The sequence below is a fragment of the Barbus barbus genome (assembly GCF_936440315.1).
Source record: "Barbus barbus genome assembly, chromosome: 20".
Taxonomy (NCBI): domain Eukaryota; kingdom Metazoa; phylum Chordata; class Actinopteri; order Cypriniformes; family Cyprinidae; genus Barbus; species Barbus barbus.
This window is the reverse complement of record NC_136748.1, coordinates 22600045-22620288: the sequence shown is the minus strand read 5'-3', so window position 1 is coordinate 22620288 and position 20244 is coordinate 22600045. Positions and strand designations below refer to the sequence as shown.

The window sequence follows — 20244 nt, the reverse complement described above, 5'->3', positions numbered from 1 at the left end:
CTCCAAATACATATTGGGGCCACTACGTGTACATAAACACAGGAGGTCAGAGGTAAAGGAAGTCTGAACTATCAGTTTGTGAACGTGATTTCCTCAGTGCCACGTTTAATGCATATTAGTCTCTTTTTCCATCCAAGATTCCATGACAATCGAAGCGATGAGCTCTGCACCTCTTCGTTCTCACTTCGCTGAAACGCTTCACCAAAAATCTCAGCGCCGCCGCTACGTCCTCCTACTCCAGAAGAGAGAAGTGAAAGATTACTGCGTGGGGCTCATTAAGAATGTTTTATTTTGTCTGCAATTTTTTCCCCTGTCTATTGTCTCTCCACCCTCTCAGCGAAAGTCTCGACGGAGTCACAGCCCTGGGTGCATCACAGCAACGAGACAAATGCAGAAAATGAACTGGAAGAAAACAGGGAGGCGAGAAAAACGCACGGCTGGACGACGATGGCCGAAAACTCAAAGGAGAGACGGGTATGATTAAATCAAGCCTAATTCTATTTTGATAATTGTCTGCGTATGCGGGCGCGTTTCGCCGTGGGGATGTTGTGACTTGTGTACGAGACTGACAATGAAGTCGGCAACAACAGCTGCTCGGTGCCGGCTAGCTCGTGTACCTTGCCGCTCAAGTCTTGTCAGTCACATTTTCCCTAATTAACTAACATCTGCTTTCCATTTTCAGTTACACTGCATCGCCAGCTTGCCTCATCTGAATCCCTGACTCCTGACCTCCCCTGAGGAAGGTGCTCACTGTCAGAAGAACCCCCGGCATCCTACCGCCACAGAAAGGTGATTCCTTTAAAGCACCAGAAACGGATGAAGGAGCGAGAGGGGGCTGCGCGAGGCAGGCATACGGGGAGGGGAGCTGTCGCTTGTGTCAGGTTAACCTCAGAGACACATCCGGAGCTCAGCATCTGGGAGACGGAGGGGAGAGAGAGAGGCACCGCCGCTCCATTTGGCGCAAGTGAGTTTTACATTAAGCATCCTGCAATGGCTTTCATCAGCTTCTTTCTTTCTTCCTTTCTCACCTCCACTCCCTCCCCCGAAATAAAAAAAGGCTAAAACGCCAAACTTTGTGCACTGTCAGTCCCACGGGCTGTGCTTATTCCCAGATTTATGCTAGTAGCGTTGCAGCGTTAAGTGTTAAAGAGAGAGGAAGAGAGAGAGAGAGCTTTGCATGCAGAAAGGAAGGAGATGATACTGATGTTTGTGCAGCACATGTGTTAAGTCACTCACACGCCACAATAACACCTGAAATTGCGGCAGCTGGTGCTGTTAAACATGCTTTCTCTTGTTCCAGTTTCACCACGGCAGCAACAGATAGCAACAAAGGTCCCGTTGAGGTCTTTAAGGTAACCTATTATGATGTTTTCAATTTTTTTATATTATATTTTGTATTATATATTTTTAAATGTATTGTATGCACAAGTTTATTTTTATTAAAAACATCCTGTAATGTTTAAATAGCCTTCTGTGTAAGAGAAAAATAAAAGCCACTCTTTTGCATTACTTGTTGACTGTGTGGACATACGCATATCTCTTTCTCTTTTTTTAAACAAGTCTTAAATTCATTAGATTTATTTTACGGTGTTTTTACCCTTGATCACAAACCTCGTGATTTGTGTGGAAATGCAACGAATCTCCCAGGTCTAGAAAAAAGGGTAAATGATTACATAAAAAAAAAAGAGAGAGAAAAAAATAATAACAGATGGGCCTGCCTAAAAAAATATGATTTTCTACAAATGATTGCATTCTCTCCCCTTTGGTGTGAAAAGTAGACTCAAGAACACTTTTAAATAATTTGTTCAATTTGTTCCACAGCCAAAGAAAAGCGGCTTGGTGGAAATTCAGATTCATTAAAACTTAATTAATATGCATCATTATGTAAATGAGGTTGCAGTTAATGAGTTCTTAAAAGAAGCCTTCCTTAATTAGTTCACTTTTTAATGGCATCATCATTTATCTTTTTTCTTTGAAGCAGAATGACGCGAGGACCTCGCCGTTCCCGAAAGTGCTAAAATTTTCCATTTTTTAATTATTCTTATTTCCTTAATTTTTATATGATTAAGAATGCATTTAGGGAAGTAAATAAATGAGAAAAACTTAGACCTTTTTTTCCAGACTCACTTATTTCCATTAAAACAGAGTCTCTGTAGATGCCGGAGTGTTTAAAAAGTTAAAGGGAAAGCATCTTCTTACAAAACAATCAAGGCTGTCTCACAATTACCTCCTTGGCTTCTGCGAGTAGCTTCATTTCTACTAAATCTGAGCAGCCTCTTAATTGCTCTCTCCAGTTGGGCTGCAGTATATATTACCACACTCCTTTACTATTTATGGAGCCTGAGATTCATATTGCAAATATGAAGATGACTGTGGTCATTTCCTTCTGTATTCATGCTCTCATTTATTCATTTACATATTCAATCACTCGATTTTTTTTTCCTTTTATTTATTTATTTACTTGGTAAACTATTTACCTCAGATATAATGGATCAAATTAATAAGCTATATAATTTTTAGTTCACCACATCTAATAGGTCTAAATAAGAATTTAGGAAATCATATATATCTTGCACGAGCTATATAAATTTCTTTATTTGAAGGTGTCTCTTTTCATTTTCATATGTAAAGCATGCAGTAACAACAGTGTCTTTAATTTCTCTTCCCTGTGACTTTGCGAACCGGTTGAAGTGGAGATCAGTGTCTCACACACACACACAAGAAAAACTGTTTAATAAAACCTTGCAAATCGCAAGTGGGATATATTTTACGTTTACTCTCACATGCAAGATGGCAATATAAACTATACGATTTGACGGCAGTGTTTGTGAATGTGTGTGTGTGTGTTTGTAAAGGTAGAGAGGGTGTGTGTGGAGGGGGAGACACAGTGTTTTATGTTCCCGCTCACTAACCATCACTCTGCTCCTAATTGATAACCACTGGCATTTGATCAGGCGGTCTTCAAACAAGGAATCTATCTTTGTATTTTGTATAAGAAGACCATCTGTTGTTGCAGAGATCTACATTCATTAAATTAAATTTCTCAACCCAGGAATAAGATTTTAATTGTCCATTGTTACTGGAGGATTTTCCACATCATCCCTCCATGGATGTTTTTTTTTTTTTTTTGTAGGAGTTGTGGGACAGGCTAGTGTTTGCTTGCTTTCTGGTACTTGTTGATGTGAACTAGACATTTGCAAAAAGTAAAACTTACAAGTAAATATATATAATGTTGCATTAAAAGTAGAGTATAGTTTTAATGGTCTTGCAAAAAGTTAAGTGAAGCAAGTAAAATGAGAACAAAATTAGTGTGTAATTAAGAAATAAAAAATGAGCGTATTTGGACACATTTCTTGCAGGTTGTTATTGGACATTTTGAGCAGTGAATCGCTTAGCATTTGGTGTTCTGTGAGGAGCGACGGTGGGCATGTGTTAACTACACACAGGACACTCGAGCGAAAACTAGACGCCCACCGAATCCTTCAATCTGTCATTACCTCTCGCAGCTCCCGAGCAAGATAAAAATAAAGCGAGCACAAAACACTTCTCTCTTATTACTCTTTCAAAATAATGCTCTTCACACTTTAGTTCACTTCTCGGTAGCCTTTACTTGGAAACATGTTGCAGTGAGCATATTGTTTAGAAAATAAGTAGGCCTAATTTATTTTTTATTCGCCATGGATGTTCAGTGAATGATCTGGGATCAGTATCAAAATTTGAGAAATAGTTTTAATTTTTAAAGTTGTATTAGGAATCTAGCTTGCCAATAAATCATTTATATATTTCTTGAACCATTTTTAAAAATTCTTTGTTTTATAATAAAACACCAGCCAAAAAGTATAAAAATTAAAATACAGCTATGAAACACTTTCAGTAATTAAATAATTTCAGTTTTCAACATGAAAATAATAGATCTTTCTTTCTTTCTTTCTTTCTTTCTTTCTTTCTTTCTTTCCCTTTGAGATGTTCATTAAAATTATGCTTGAATAAACCAAATCAATGTTTATGATGTATATTAATAATTTTTTTTCACTGTGGCAGGTGTAACAGCTGTTGGTCATTATATGAACCGAGGAGAGGGGAGAAAAAAAAAAAAAAGAAAGCATTCCTGGTGTTTTTTTTTCTATAGAAGTGAGATTTCATTTTACCCCATCAGACCTGTGAGCGAGAAGTAAACTGCTGGTTTATTTGGGTTCAGGTGCTTAAATAGAGGCTTTCTGACATGCAGTAACCTGGGGTTTGATCGCATGATTCTTTTGGGTTTCCGTGAGACAATGATCGGTGCTGCTTGATACAAGCATTTTGCATTAACAGTTAACTAACTATGCATGAGTGTGAAACCCTTGTGATTTCTGAGACCACTATGAATAAAGGATAATATGCCTTGCAAAATTCAGCTTAATAGAGTCGCCAAAATGAAGTGGAGAGTTTTGTAGTGAACTATGACTCCAGAGACAGGAGGTACAACTAGATGAGTTTCGACATGATGTGTACAGTACGGAGAGATGGCGGATAGACATACGAACACAGTTCTCAGAATCAGACAGCACTTCCTCTAAAGTACTTTTGATGTAAAAGTTTTAATCAAACTGACCTGACCCAGCAAGATTTCAGCCAGTCACCAGATTTTCACTGCAATATCCCAGAAACAATAATGAAAAACATTTTTTTAATTAAAAAAATCTGAATTCTCAAGTTTTTGAAGTGAACACAATCCATTAGTTTTCTTCCTAAACTTTTCCTTAAATACTGTAGAAATGAGTTGCATAAATACATGAGCTATAAATATATGCTGTAGATATTACTACAGATTATAGCCGTCCATGTGTTTTATAAACTGAAGAAATGTCTTTAACCCAAACTTCAGGTGACAGTATTTTAATATACAGAAAGTGAGTGATTAAAATGTTAATTTTAAGTCAATAAAGTGCTTTATTTATTTATGAAATTGGTAAAACTGTTTTTCATTTTCATAAAATGTGTGAAATAAACGGAGATCATTTTTAAATTGTGAATGTGCAACTTCTCTTCTATCATGTGTATGTCAACAAAGTGATTATAATGTTTTAAAAAAATACAGTGGTGAATCACTACTGATATTTACTACATTCAAATGATTTTTGCCAAAAAGAAAACTTTCAAAGTCAAAATTATCATAGCGCTTTATTTAGGTGAGAAGTGTTTTGGAGTCAGTTCCCAAAGAAAACAATCTAATTTATTGTAAAGCAAATCCACACGTGATGAATTATTTAAAGCAACTGGGATTGCAATGCCATCAAATCGCAGAAAACAAAGCTTTACCCCGTGCTCAAAGATTTCTGTTTGAGGAGCAGAGAGTGGAGAAAGAGATGTTTAATGCTAAACACAGAGGGAGTGAGGGAGGGAGAGAGATATCGCAAACTGCTTATGCAAAAATAATTGGTAACCTCCATGTACTGTTCTGCACTATTATTCAAATCTCGCCTTTGTTGGCCCTGTTTACAGGATGTTAACTGGCGCATTTTCACCCCCAGAGTGGACCCCTATTTTTCTCTCACAAGCAGTCTATTCTCACAGCTGTTTGATTTCCAACTGCCAAACGTGGTTTATTTCTGCCTTTGTTTTTGTTTTTGTTTTGTCTTTCCGATTTGTGCCTAGTTCTCAAAGTTATCTTCAAAACTAAACATGTTCTCTTAGTAGTCTTAACTAGGGCTGTCAGTCGATTCAAAATTTTAATGGAATTAATTACATATGACAATTCATCTAATTAATAACAATTACATGTATCAATATTTGAAGACCAACCCAAAAAAAGGATAATTTAAGGATCAATTAATGTGGCAGACAAATAAAGTACCCGTTAAAAAAAAAAAAAAAAAAAAAAATGGCTTTAGAAGATTTTTTGGTTTGTTTGTGTGTTTCCACAGACTGACTGACTTGTATTCTTTTAGAACTTTTTTAAGTGTTTATAGTTTTGGTCGTTGTGTTGCTGTTTTGACTTGACTATATTTTCCGCGTCTTACGCCATTAGCGCAGTGTTTTTAAGACATCTTGGTTTTTCAAGACCTCTACATTCTGTTCCATTCTGTTGAGTGCCATCTAGCTGTTACTGAAAGTAAAAACACATCCTGTTTGAACGACTACTCATTCTGTGCCTGTTCTTGGTAAGTGTGGTTTGGTGAGATGCGTTGGCTGTAGTTGCCAGAACTTGCAAAAAAAAAAAACATGAAAGTGGCACATTAAGCTTGAATTGATTCAATGCTAGAAAAATACATTTAAATGAGGAATTAACGTACAGGTCAGGGGGCATGAATAAATGTGTTAATTATTTTATCACTTTTTAAAAATAATTAATCACACTTAAAGTAGTAAATCCGCTTTTCTTTTTGTTTTCACCTTTGAGCTGCATTGTGTATATGAAAGGTGTTACAGAAATGTTTTATTATTAATTTAACACATTCAATTAACAGCCCTTCCAACTAAAAACAATATATAAAAAAAATAAAAGCACACGCTACTCATAGAAAATAAAAATACCTTTTGTATTAGAACTTTGAATAGGGTTTCAAATTACTATTGCGAAATAAATATTAACTCTTCACTTGTAAAATTCAAGAAATTCTAAATCTCCTACTTTACTCCAAAAAACACACGGATTACCTATTTATGAATGTTTATATACTTTTGCCTCTGCATGTTGCCGGGATGTTGTGTGTACAGTATCTGTGTCACTTCCAGGCACGAGAACAAGATAAAAATCGCTGTCAGTCGGTAAGCAGGTAGTGCAAAAAAAACACAAAAAACCAAGCTATAAATACGAATGTGGTGTAGCAGGTAAAGTTTGGCGGCGTTCTCACCCACTCTTCCTCAGCTGGAAGCAGTGGAGTGAGAAGAGGGGGGTGGCAGCGGGAAGTTCCTGCCATCCAGCGCTTCGAACCTGCGGGTTTGTGCCGGGCTGAGCACAGGTGGGCGCACCTCCACGTTCGTGCGGCGTCGGAGAAGCGTTCTTGGGGGAGGAGGAGGGTGAGCCAGCCCAAGCAGTCTGGGCCGCACAGGCAGGAAACAGCAGAGGAAGCCACAGGGCAGGCAGCAGAGTTTGAACACCATGTGTGCACATAAGCAAACACACAAATGCACACTTCTCAGGGAAACGGAGCCTTAGAAGTCACATCAGACTGTCTGACAACAGTGTCCCAATTAGGATGTCCCATAAACAAGGGGAAGTGGTGCCTCTCTTGGGACCAGCCTCACCCCCACTTCCATCCCTTTCCCATCTCCACTAAAACATGCCATAGACTGCAGATTGCCACTGTATATCAAGCGCTCTAAAGTGCCAAAGCCATTTATAATAGCGCAAGGTGTCGCTTAGGAAAGTGCACATCCCCCAAGAATACGCGCTGCTTGGAGTGGAGTGGAAAACTTTGCTTTGTGCATCTGAGAGTTTCCTGCTCCAGCTATAAACCCACCAATTATCACTGGCATCTGCGTGAACTTTAAAGCCTGGAGAAAAAGTAAAAGTCATCGCTGAAACTTTGATTATGGAAACGGTGCCGATTTGAATGGCGACTCAAGAGTACTACTTGTACATTAGTTCTTAGCTTAACCCTATAAAGCCTAACACATGAAATAATAATCAGAACAATCTACTTTTTGAAAGGGAACAGTTTATTGAACCTTTAGACAAAATATCAAACATAAATAAATTTGAATTCGATTTTGAATGGGATGGAAGGCTTCTATGGCCCATATAGTACAATAAACGAGAATATGGAGCTCATACTCAAGGAGGGAAAAAAAACACCTCAGTTTAATTCAAAGGCCCAAACTGAGCAAAAATATGCAATTTGTTGCAGTTGCTGATATTTATAGAAGTAAGACAAATTTTGATAGCTTGTAATGTAAACCAATTAGATCTGTATAACAGTATAACAGACAGCTTGCATAAAATGTATACAAATATCAGTTTTCACTCTATATCTCCTTATAATACATTTTAAGATTATATTTACATGCTAGATTTATAATTAAAACTAGCTTTTATTGTGGGGGCAAAATATATAATGCAATGTAATAGTCATGATTGAGACGTTCCTCAAAAGACTAATTTATTTGATACATTTTAACATGGTTTTTCTGAAGTCAGAAGGAATGTATAAGATTGTGTACATGTTTTGATCATGCTGACATTTTAGAGGCCTTAGAGATTTGCATATCAAATATGATTCAGTAGTTATTGTAGGTTTAAAGAAATGGATCATTATGTCATTTACTCAATATGTTGTACGAAACCCATATGACTTGTTTCCTCTGTGGAAAACAAAAGAAGGTGTTTAGCAGAACTTTCAATGCTGCTCTTGGCAATAAAATGAAAGTTAAAAAAAAAATGCAATTAGGTTTTAGTTATGGCTTCACAGAACTTGACAAGGTATACACTCTACTTTTATGCTGCTTTTTTCGTTGTGCATTTTGCTAAACTTCTTTAGCTTTTCACACACAAAAAAGTCAATTTGCATCATCGGTTAATGACATTGGGAATATGATGACATCATTTTTATTTTGGGGATAAAATGGCACTACACACATGGAAATTCATACTCTTGGCCAGATCCTTTGCAATTTCCCGCACTGCTCAGGCCTTCCCTGTCTCCTTTGGCAAAAGGCTGTGTGCTTAACACATTTCTAACGAGCTGCCGTTGTTTTTCTGGAATGCACTGGAGATCAGTCATCATGCCACTGCGAGTAAGATCACATTTACATGAGTAAACCATACATCACTCTGACGCGCCATAGACCTCCTTTTGCAGAATGAAGAAACGACTTGTTATAATTCACAAAGAAAGATTAACATACTTCTGCCGATGTCATAAAAGTGTGCCATGTTTGGTTGCCTCTGTGAAGGAGCAATACAAAGATCAAATTTACCAACAGCATCAAAGCAGCTCCATTCAGAAATGTGTGGCAAAGTAAGACTGATTGCACTGTCTCTGAAATATGTTTGTGTAAGCAAAAGAGCAGCGATCATGAATGAACAAGGATAAACAAGGCACATTAAAAAAAAGATAGAGGGGATGCAAAATGTCCATACCAAATAATAATATGAAATACTAAAACTCATATGGCCGCAGAAAAATCGAGTCTATCAAATGCATCACCCTAGCGTGAACTGTAAACTTTTGTGCAGTCTGAAATGATGATATGATGGAGGTCTGTGCCGACTGAACAGATTTTTTCTTCTGTTTTAAGGGCTTGGAAATGCTGTTCAGTCAGTCGGCATGAGTCTATTTAAAATGCTGAAAAATATGAGCTCCTCTGTTAAGTCTCCAGCGAAGTAACTAAGAGTAAGAAAGTTAAAACAAGACTCTGATCTGTGATCACACTGTAAGTGTTAATTTTAAATTAATCTCAATTTAACAAGCCTCAGCGCAATCGTATGCGAGAATATATAATACAGAGGAGCTAATTGAATATTTTCTCAAGCGTCAATATGCTACGATTTCACTTTTTATTAATTTAAGATTTATAATAGCAGAGATTTAACATATTAAATAAAGGCTATAATGGCACACTCTTTGATAATGACGTTCAGAGTTGTTTTTTTTTCTTCAAAACGATAGCACTGATATGATAGCACTTCAAACTAATAGGTTACAAAATAGGGTCAGAACCTTAAAAATTATTATAGTCAGTGGAACAAAAGGTGCTTAACATTCATAAAATCTCAAGGAGGTCAAACTATTTTATGAGCGCTTTTTTTATTTTATTTTGTAACCCTGTTACCATAATGAGTTGTGATTTTTTTTTTAAACACAAAAAAACAAAATAAACATGATTGCATATTTAACATTAATTATGCAAACTATACCATATAACTGACTGTTTTGACAACAACTGATCAGTGAAAAAAGGTGTTTAACATTCATAAAATGTTGATAATTAAGGAGCTAAAACTAAATATTACATGAGCTCTTTTCTATATTTTGCAACCATTAGCTTCATGATTCGTGTGATCTTTTTAGTAAAAAAAAAATCACTAAATAAAATTCAAAATGAAATGGACACTTTTTCTAAATTAAGAAAACTAAAAAAATAGGTTAGGTTAGAATGCAATACCGAAAAATATTCCAGTTTTGACTAATTATGTTTTTTGGACTGATTAAATCTTCATTCTGGCTACCAGGGCTGTCACCTTAACCTGCCTAAATTTGCATTAACATACAGTATGTTTTCCCAGTGTTCATGTCGTTTACCGAACAATCTCTTGAAAAAAAATGCTGTTCTCATTAAAATTCAAAACTCATACAATCCCAAATATACACAAATGAGGCCAGCGACCTTTCAAATGAGCTATTGATAGGCTCAGTTTGCACCACTGGAACCTGGCTCTCCACACAGTCCAAACTGACACACACCCCTAATTTGATTGGCATATTCTATTTATTATCATGCAACCAGATCTCCGCCGCGATTTGTTTTCAAGGCCTGTGTTACAGTGATGTCACCGGAACAAGTTGAATATACACAAAGTGGTTTTCCTTGTTTAAATGAATGAAGCTTCAAGCAGGAATTTCAATTTTGAACCTTCCCTCTTTGCTGTCAGATAATTTGGTTGATCCAAGTGGCAAATGCAGGGCGGCATAATGCAACATTCTTCTTAAGTGCCAGTAGGTTAGGCGCTAAGGGGAGGCCCAGATCTCTCCCTTTAACGCCACTCAAACAGACTCTGCCTCTCTGCTGCGCTGCCTGGGGATAATTAAAGACATTTACTGCTCTGTAGAAGTCTCCAATTCGCTTTGATTCAAACTGATCTGGGTCTGGAGTTTATCTGTCAGTATATGATGAATGCTGAAATAAAAACAAATCATCGAGCGGCACGAGAAAGACACACTCTGGGGTCAGAGATGTCAGCGCCAAGATCTCCCCTCTCACGTTATCATGTATAATTAAGCCACAACACGTTGAGTTAGTTATCATCGACTTATACAGTTAAATGTGTACTTAAAGAGACAAATACCCCTTTTTAAAGCTGTACGTACGACACAGCGAACGTTTAGAGTCTTCAGTCTCATCAGCATGCCCTTGGTGTGTATTTTAATCTGAGCGACTGAAATTATTGCCTGTTACGGCTGTGTATCCTTTAGGAAAAGTGGAGGAACTATACTTGATATCAACAACATTAGCAGGAGAGCTGTTCTCATTGCATTTTAATCAACTTCGCTGGATTGAATTTCAGAAATGTAATTCTGCCCTCCACTGGCACAAAAAAGGTGCACATGAGAAGCAAGGCATTTCCTGTTTGACTGATACCAGGTAGATATAGTGTGTGCATGTGTGTGCGAGGCACATAAACACATCCAGTATGCCAATTAAAGCATCACTTACATAAAATCACATGAAATAAATGAGAGCATGGTTTTTCTTTGCATATTACTGGTGAAAGTGAAGAAACATGATTGTAATAGAATAAAACAGGCTTTATCTTTGGAAAAATTACACGATTTCCTACAGTTTGTATTTGAACATATCTGATAATGACCTTTAACCTCTTGATTATTTTTTTTAAGTGGACAACTATCTCACCACATTTTGTTTTAATTCTCTTCTTTGCATTTTCAACATGCATACGTTATTATCCATTCCTGCTTCGACATGAAACAAAAGCCTGATGCCTCACTGAGAGGTGACACAGTGTGTCCCAGGAGGCTTCGGCAATGCCCATGTCACCCGGGGTGTTGCCAAGAGCGACGGGACTGGTGCTCCGAGAGCAAGGGGGAGGGGGGAGGGGATCTAGCACAAACAATCATACTGACTTCCACCCCCTCTCCTGATGCTCTTTGAGCACCTTCAAATGCCTGCTCCTCCTTGAAGATCATCTCTGCTCTAGGTGCTAAAAAGCCACATGTTAATCCAGGCCTGTCTGATAGGCAAATGTCTCTATGAGCCAAAGCATGAATACTAATGACTGTCTATAGAGACATATCAACTACAGTAAAGCCTGCAATGCTGCTGGGGAAAAGGAAAAAGCTATAGATTAACTAACAGACTAACAAACTTGACAGAAATGAACTATGCAAAGTGACATCACTTAGATAAAACTTAGAAGAGTTTTATGAAAACAAAACACATCTCAGATTCATTCTACCAAATGTATAATTTTACTTCTCCTACTGTGAAAGAAGGGGAAAGTGTTTACTGGGACTCCTGGGGAACGCGGGGAGAAAAATTCATTTGGTGTGTATGCCAAAAATCTTTTGGTAATTATACGTAGGAGCAGCTTTTCTGACCGTCGTGCATTTCTAACAAAGACACCTGCATTTCCAGCTGAAAGGGCAAATCATAAAGCATTTATCATTCTGATTTAGATGCTCCTACTGAGGGGGTATCTCTGTTACAGCCAAGTCCACAAAAACACACTTGAAGGAGTCTCAGGTCTCACATATGTAACGGAATTGTGGCTAAAATCTGAACACGGCTCATTTCAAGAGTGTTTTAATGTGCTTCTGAAGCCCAACTAGGAAGTGCTCATTAATTTGGCCAATACACTCCGTGTCACAGTTCTTGTCATGCTGAGAAAGAAAGGGAGACAAAAAATAGGCCGTTATGAGAGGCCTAATTTACTTTCTGACTGAAAAAGGCCCTCCTTTTTAACATAAAGGGCAGAACACTCGACACAGGCAAAGGTCTTTAACAGCTCTCATCACAGAAACTATGCATATCTTGAGCTCATCTAACATGACTCTACGCCTCAGTTTAGTGCTTGAACTCACTAATAATGCAATTCTGACATGTGTGACCATTTTGTGCACTTATAAACATGGGCTACTAAACATGGTGAAAATAAATTGTTTGTAGAGAGCCACAAAATGCTGATACTTATGCAGTTCAATCTGTCCAATATATTTTTTAATAATCAGAGGCAGCTAGTCCCTTGTTTTTTTGTCCATGCTTAAAACCATGGTTAATTTTCGTGAGGTGTAGTTCAGCTATTTTCTAAATAGTGTCGAACCGACTCTTTTAAACGAGTCGCAATATAGCACAACCAAAGGCTACATCGCTATTTTTAATATCTGAGCTGAAAGAATAATTAAAAGCACTCACCTAAACAAACCTCTCTTTCACACACGTACCTTCGTAAAGTCAGATTTATTCCAGCAAATCAGAATTCGTCCAAAATGGTTCCCTCACCTATGTAGAGCTGGATGGTCCGATTCATTCTAGCGAAACGTGTCCAAAATTGTTTCCTCACCTATGTAGTACTGAAATGTCTGATTCATACTAGTGAACTAGTTAGTTTTGAAATGTTCCCTAAAAAGAGCACTGAAAAAAACAAACTAATCAGATTTATTCTAGAAAATTGGTTCATTCTAATTGTGACCCTGGACCACAAAACCGATCATATAGCGTGGGTATATTTGTAACAATAGCCAACAATACACTGTATGGGTCAAAATTATAGATTTTCTTTTATGCCAAAAATCAATAGGATATTAAATAAAGATCATGTTCCATGAAGATATTTTTTTTAATTTCCTACCGTAAATATATAAAAACGTCATTTTTGATTAGTAATACGCATTGCTAAGGACTTAATTTGAACAACTTTAAAGGAGATTTTCTCAATATTTAGATCTTTAATTTTCCAGATTTTCAAATATTTGCATCTTGGACAAAAACGGTCCTATCCTAACAAACCATACATCAATGGAAAGCTTGTTTATTCTGCTTTCAGATAATGTATTAATCTCAAAGTTAAAAAAAAATATGACTTATGACATTTGACATATGTCCAGGGTCACAAATTGCTCTTTCTCCTGGAATCGCTTGGTTTGGACAGTTGATGAACAGATTCACAAAAATGATTTGACTCCCTGTAGCTTCTCGACTTATGTAACTTTTATGACTTATGTAAAAGGGGGTGATTCATTTAGTTGCATTTAATTCAAATGTATATTTAGTATAAATTTACATGTTCAAATTTGATACTGTCACCATAAGAGTGATTTTTTTTTTAACCCAGCAAAAATATGGCCATGAATATAAGATACAATAGACTATATAATTGGATTGTTAATTTTTTCTTTGTTTTGTTTTTTATTAAAAAAAAGAATATTAAGTAACACTGTAGTAAGCTATACTTTAACTTTTTAAACTTTTTACTTTTTCTTTCCTATAGAAATCTCCACATCCATGTCACAGCCTACAAAGGCCACAATTCTGCCAGCAAGAGCTTTAAATTTAGCACTATGCTTTTCTTGCAGGGTCAAGATGAATAGACAAACATCTACCACAGAAGCAGAAAAAGACGTACTGCAAATCCATGCAAATCGGGAAAGCGGCAAAGGGAGGAGTTTCTGCCAGGCAAGCACTCTTAGCTTCCTTCTTTAGACCACCATCTTTTGTTTGTTCTGAAGTTACACATATAGGAAGAGTTGCTATCAGAAGCCAGGAGTGAAAAAGGGTGGAAACGAGAGGAAAAAAGAGCTATAAGCGTTTCAAGCTATTGCTGAAACAATCCAATTACAATGCCTATCAAACTTAGCTTCACAGGTTATAGCTTCTAATTGCCTGACAAAAATTGACACTTCAGTCGCAACACTGTAATATAATAGAGGGCCACATTAAATTTGATCGAGGGGCAGAAAACGACGCTATCATTCAGCCACGCGGAAAAGAGATCAACTGGCATGATATAATGGATCAAAAATGAAAATTATTCATTAATCGCGTTGGGTTTTCCAATAATGGAAATGACACAGTTCAGACGCTGCCGTAAAAACACTATTAATTAAAGGGATGATAGATTTAACAAGGCATGGAATCGAGAGAAGTCTTCCTCCACTCCTCTCTTAGGTGAAGGATTGTGGGAACGGGCTGACTGACAGGTCACTTCTTGGCATGACGAGTGTAATGTGTGTGTGTGTATCAGTGGCATGTGGTGGACTTCTGAATGATGAGGTAAAATTATGAGAGCCTGAGCTTTTTCCAGTTCTGTTTGATGTTCTATATATAGCAGTGCTGTCAAACAATTAATCGTGATTAATCGCATCCAAAATAAACGTTTAAGTTTACGTAATAAATGTGTGTGTACATATGTATATATATATATATATATATATATATACAAACACACGCATGTAAATATTTAAGAAAAATATATTAAATATATTTGTATATAATATAAAATATAAGAATATAAGTATATGTATATACATGTAAATATTTTCATAATATATACTTGTCAGCAGATAGACACAGGACACAGAGGTAAGTGCAATACAATCAACAGATTTATTGAGTTGTAACAGAGGGGAGGTAAGCAGGCGGGGAATGGGAATGGCTCTAGGGGTTTTAATGTCCTTTTCCGTTTTCCAGGGGATCCGGAGGTAACAGTGGAGCGTGGAGACGGTGGAGAACTGGAGCGGTGGAGAACAGGGATAGGAACACTGGAGCAACTGGTAAGTAGACAAAAGGTAAGTGGGTCAGGTTAGTCAACATGGAAAGTTGGAGACCAGACAGTGAGTGAACGGGAGGAGTGCAGGGATATAGTGCTGCTGATTAGTGCTGACAGGTGGCGGTGATCAGAAATCAGGGGATTGGGATCTAGTGAGTGTCGTTGGTGGAGACTGCGGTGACTGTGGTGACTCTCTGACAATGCTGTATGTGTGTGTATATATATATATATATATATATAAATATACACAGTACACATACATATGTTCTGTAAACAAAAACTTTTATTTTGGATGCGATTAATCAGCACTAATATATAGTACACACATCTCTCTCTCTCATATATATATATATATATATATATATATATACAGTTGAAGTCAAAACTTTACATACACCTTTCAGAATCTGCAAAATGTTAATTGTTTTACCAAAATAAGAGGGATCATACAAGATGCATGCTATTGTTTATTTAGTACTGACCTGAATAAAATATTTCACATAAAAGATGTTTACATATAGTCCACAAGAGAAAATAATAGTTGAATTTATAAAAATGACCCCATTCTAAAGTTTACATGGAGCTGTGGATCATTCAGGTAACAACACAGTATTAAGAATCAAGTGTATGTAAACTTTTGAACATTTATATCATTTTTATAAATTCAACTATTATTTTCTATTGTGGGCTACATGTAAACATCTTGTATGTGATATATCTTATTCAGGTCAGTACTAAATAAACATTAAGATGCGTTTTGTATGATCCCTCTTATTTTGGTAAAATAATCAACATTTTTCAGATTCTGAAAGGTGTATGTAATGTTTTAACTTCAACTGTATATATATATATATATATATATATATATAAATGTGTGTATGTGAAAACTATATATAGAAAAAAGGGAAAAAACTCATTGCAAAAACATTAAAAAACATACTAATTTTAACAAATGTTTATATATATATATATATATATATATATATATAAAATATGTGGAAAACATTACATACATTATTTACAAATTACATTATATATGAAATATTCAATTATATGTGTTATATAACTATTAAAATAATTATAAAAAATTATATACATCAAATTATTACGTATCTTATATTTCCTATTATTGCAACCAATAACATTTTAAAATAATATAAATTATATACTGTTTAATGTACAATAAAATTAACATCCAATTGTTTTTGAAAAGGCACTGCCTCTTTTACCTCTTCACAGAAAACACTCCTGGTGTGTGTGTGTGTGTGTGTGTGTGTGTTAAAAGGCGAGAGGCCCAATATTCAGCAGCAGATGAGATGTGTGCTTGTGTCTGTGAGAAAAAGGCATATGAAGGGAGGAAGATAAGAGAAAAAGATGACAGCACTCAAAGGCTAAAGGCAGCACTTTCTCTCATCTCCTGATCACCGGCTGACCCCGAGACTGAGAGCCGAGAGCCGACGGAGTGACCTGGCTCCCCGTGACCCTGCCAAGCTGAGCAAGAGGCTCCCCAGCCGAGCCCACCGGAGCTCCAGCCTCACTGATCTTCAGCCCTGTAATTGGGTCAAAGCTCTGCATTGCCTTATTGATGTGCAAATGCTAACTGTCGAGGCATGTCACTCTCAGCCATATTAGAGAACACCTCGAGGATGACTGCAGGAGATCAAGGACGCCAATGCACCATTTCATATCAAACCCCAAACATGAGAACGGTGTCGTTCATTAAAATTTATGCCATCAAGAAATATCCAATTCAAAAGAAATGTCTAATTTGAAGCGGTCCTTGACAGGACACGATCATATCTTAATGTATTTAACAACCAGTTTTGACATGAGTAATGACACCCTAAAAACGAATGTTCTCACAAATTATGATAAGAATAAAAATGATGGGAAGTATGATCAGTTAACCAGGAAGAAGTACAGTCAGTCAGAAAGTCAAAAGATTTGTCATAAGTATTTTTTTTTTTTTTGAGTTTCTAAATGCATCAATATAGATCATGAAGTTATGAACAGTGGTTATTTCTCTGAAGAGAAGGAAACAGTATAAAATAATAAATGAGAAAATAATCAATAGTACAAAAATAAAGCTAAAGAAACGAACTAAATCATGAAAAATGAGAAATTGCGTATTTGCTACTTCCAGATGTCCACAGCTGGTCTGAAAAGTAGCCTGAATGGGTCAAACTAGTGAAAAAAAATGTAAAATTCTTAAATATAATTTAAAAAAATATTTATAACTATTTCAAAATGTATAAATATTACAAATATAAACATTTTAACAGCTTAAGATTGATTTTGGTAAAAAAGCAAAAAGAAAACAGAGGGACTTTGCCTCATCGTTTCAGAAGTCTATCACACGCTACTCGAATCTATATAGGATTGCAAAAAACAGCAGCAGATAGTCATGAGACCTTTATTCGAAATTTTGCAGTGGATTTAATGTGGCTTTACGGGAAGCATTAAGTTCAGTACATTTCTTTTATTGCCTTGACGTATCTAGTAGACTGTTAATGTGTTCCTCTCGGTTGATTGTACATGTGCGAGCAGCATCCCGAGGATCAAAACATCAGATCGCTGGGATTGTCATGCTGTGAAAGAATTTAAAAGTACTGGTGTCCCGGTCTTATAATTGGGTATCGATGGCCAACGATTCTCTCAATTTCATCGTTTTTCCACTTGGACAATCTGGTGGAACTCTAAGACAACCTAATTATAACCCCCGCTGAGGAGGCCGGCCCTGAGCAAGGTTTCATAACGGTCTCAACTTTCTCATCCAACTTTCACAAGGACATGACACTGATACTAATCACGCCAAGCCAGTCAGACAATGCTGAAGAGTTAATCATGGTATGAACATTACTACAAACTATTTAATGCTATTTTTTTCTCCGAATGGAACTTGTGCAGCAGTATGAATAGAGGCTTTCAGGTTTTCAGTGTAGAGATAGACAGCATATAGCTTTCATTCGAAGATATTCTTTTGAAAAAGTAGCAAGCAGACCTAAAATGCCGTATTTTTATTTATTTTTTTCTTCAAAGTTGTCTTTCCTTGCATGGCTGTAATGCACAAACAGCGTGTTGTGAAATGTGTACTTGTTGGATAGAAATATCTTGTTATCGGAAAATCTACTATTTTAAATGCAAATGGATGACAGTTACAACAGTTAAAAGCATTTCTATACTTACTCCTGAACACTGATTGAATCAATTTTCCTATCAACCAATCAGATCTTATGGTTTGGCTGGTTAGCATGGCTCCATTAGAGCCTGCTAGCAGTGTTTGTTATTGTTAACTAAAACTAAAATGATTAAAATAATTTTCTGTAATTGAAATGCATTTTAAATGAAATAAAATATAAATATTGGATGAAAAACTTGAAACAAAAATGAGAAATGTTGGCTTAGCAACTTAAGTTGAAGTACTAAAAACTGTAATAAAAGCTGAATAAAGATAAACACATTTATAAAAAAATAAAAAATGACAAACAAAATTACTAAAACTAAAATTAGAACTGAAAAAAAGAAAAGCTAATTCAAAACATTAATAAATACAATGGTATTATATAAACAAGTATATATTGTAGTATAACAATAATAGCCATTATTAATAACTGAGAACCAATAATAACTGAGAACCAAATCAGTATATAAAATGACTTCTGAGGGATCATGTAACAGTTAAATAAAAATAGATGCTGAAAATTCGGTTTTGATCAGATTAATACATAACAATATATTCATATATATATAAAACAGTTATGTTGAATTGTAAAACTGTTTCATAATATTAATGTATTTACTGTATGCAGCCTTGGAGAGTAGGATAATCTTCGTTAAAGATATTTAAAAATCATAATGTTTTCAAACTTTTGACAGATACACACTGAAATAACACTGCCAGATGGTAGATGTCATAACTACACACTCTGTGAGAACAGGACCATCATTCTGACAAAAGGAAGTAAAAGCAACATATATTGCCATTATTTCAGTATTTATCAGTGCCTAACTTTATTTTGGAGAGATCATTTGACGCACCTCAGGATAGTTGCTAGTATGGGCTTTCCTGTGGTCATTCTTTGTTAATGTCCTCCTGATGGAATCAAGAAAAAAAATATTTCAAGCACATTTTCTAACCTGAACTTACACTCCTAATCTGAATAATGTTCAGTGACCCTGGAGCTGCTGGCATCGCCCCTGCCCAGCACGAAGAGGGATATTTCAGACCAGAGAACAGGTGGACACCAGCCATGGGAGACAGTTCAGCCGGCTTGCCCACAAACAGGGGTCAGGGTGGGCCACACGTCACATAAATCAATCTGACGTGTTCACCCAGGCCTGCATTGGCACAGGCCAACCCGCGGCCCGAGCCCCATGCCCACTGAGCTACTGGCTGCGGCGCTATTTTGATGCATGGTTCAGGGGTGCATTTGGAACGGGTCAGCTGACTTTGATCCAAGGCCTGGCTGGAGAGACTTCAGGTGCCTTCTGGTTCCACAGATATCGCGCCAGTGGTATGAGCTCCACTGCAGGGGAATCGGGCGCTCTGAAAGAGATCCTGGTGGGCAGCAGAATGAATGTGCAATGGCATGTGCAGTTCAGGATGTGTAAGTACTTCAGATACCAAAGATATCTCTTTATGATATTTATGCAATATTATTTCTCAAATTAAACAAGGGAAAATTATTTTGAATAAAAATCTTACATTCTGTAAATTAAAAAGAGTTGAAATTGTATTATCAGTGTATTTTGCATCAATGACAGGTTGCCACATATTTCATGTGTTGATAATTTTATATAATTTAGCATACAATGAA

The 20244-nt window shown here is 36.4% G+C and overlaps 1 protein-coding gene across 10 annotated transcripts in view; it reads right to left on the bottom strand.

The window, feature by feature from the left end:
- The window catches only part of LOC306886077 (serine/threonine-protein kinase VRK1-like), a 104797-nt gene that overhangs the window by 14044 nt on the left and 70509 nt on the right, over positions 1–20244 (bottom strand). For 6 of the 10 annotated variants that reach the window (XR_013785594.1, XR_013785595.1, XR_013785596.1 and 3 more), the window contains one exon: positions 15243–15428. The exons of the other annotated variants lie outside the window; for them this stretch is intronic. The gene's annotated coding sequence lies outside the window, so the exon portion shown is untranslated. Of the gene's footprint in view, positions 1–15242; positions 15429–20244 lie in introns of those variants that run through there. 10 annotated transcript variants of the gene reach the window in all.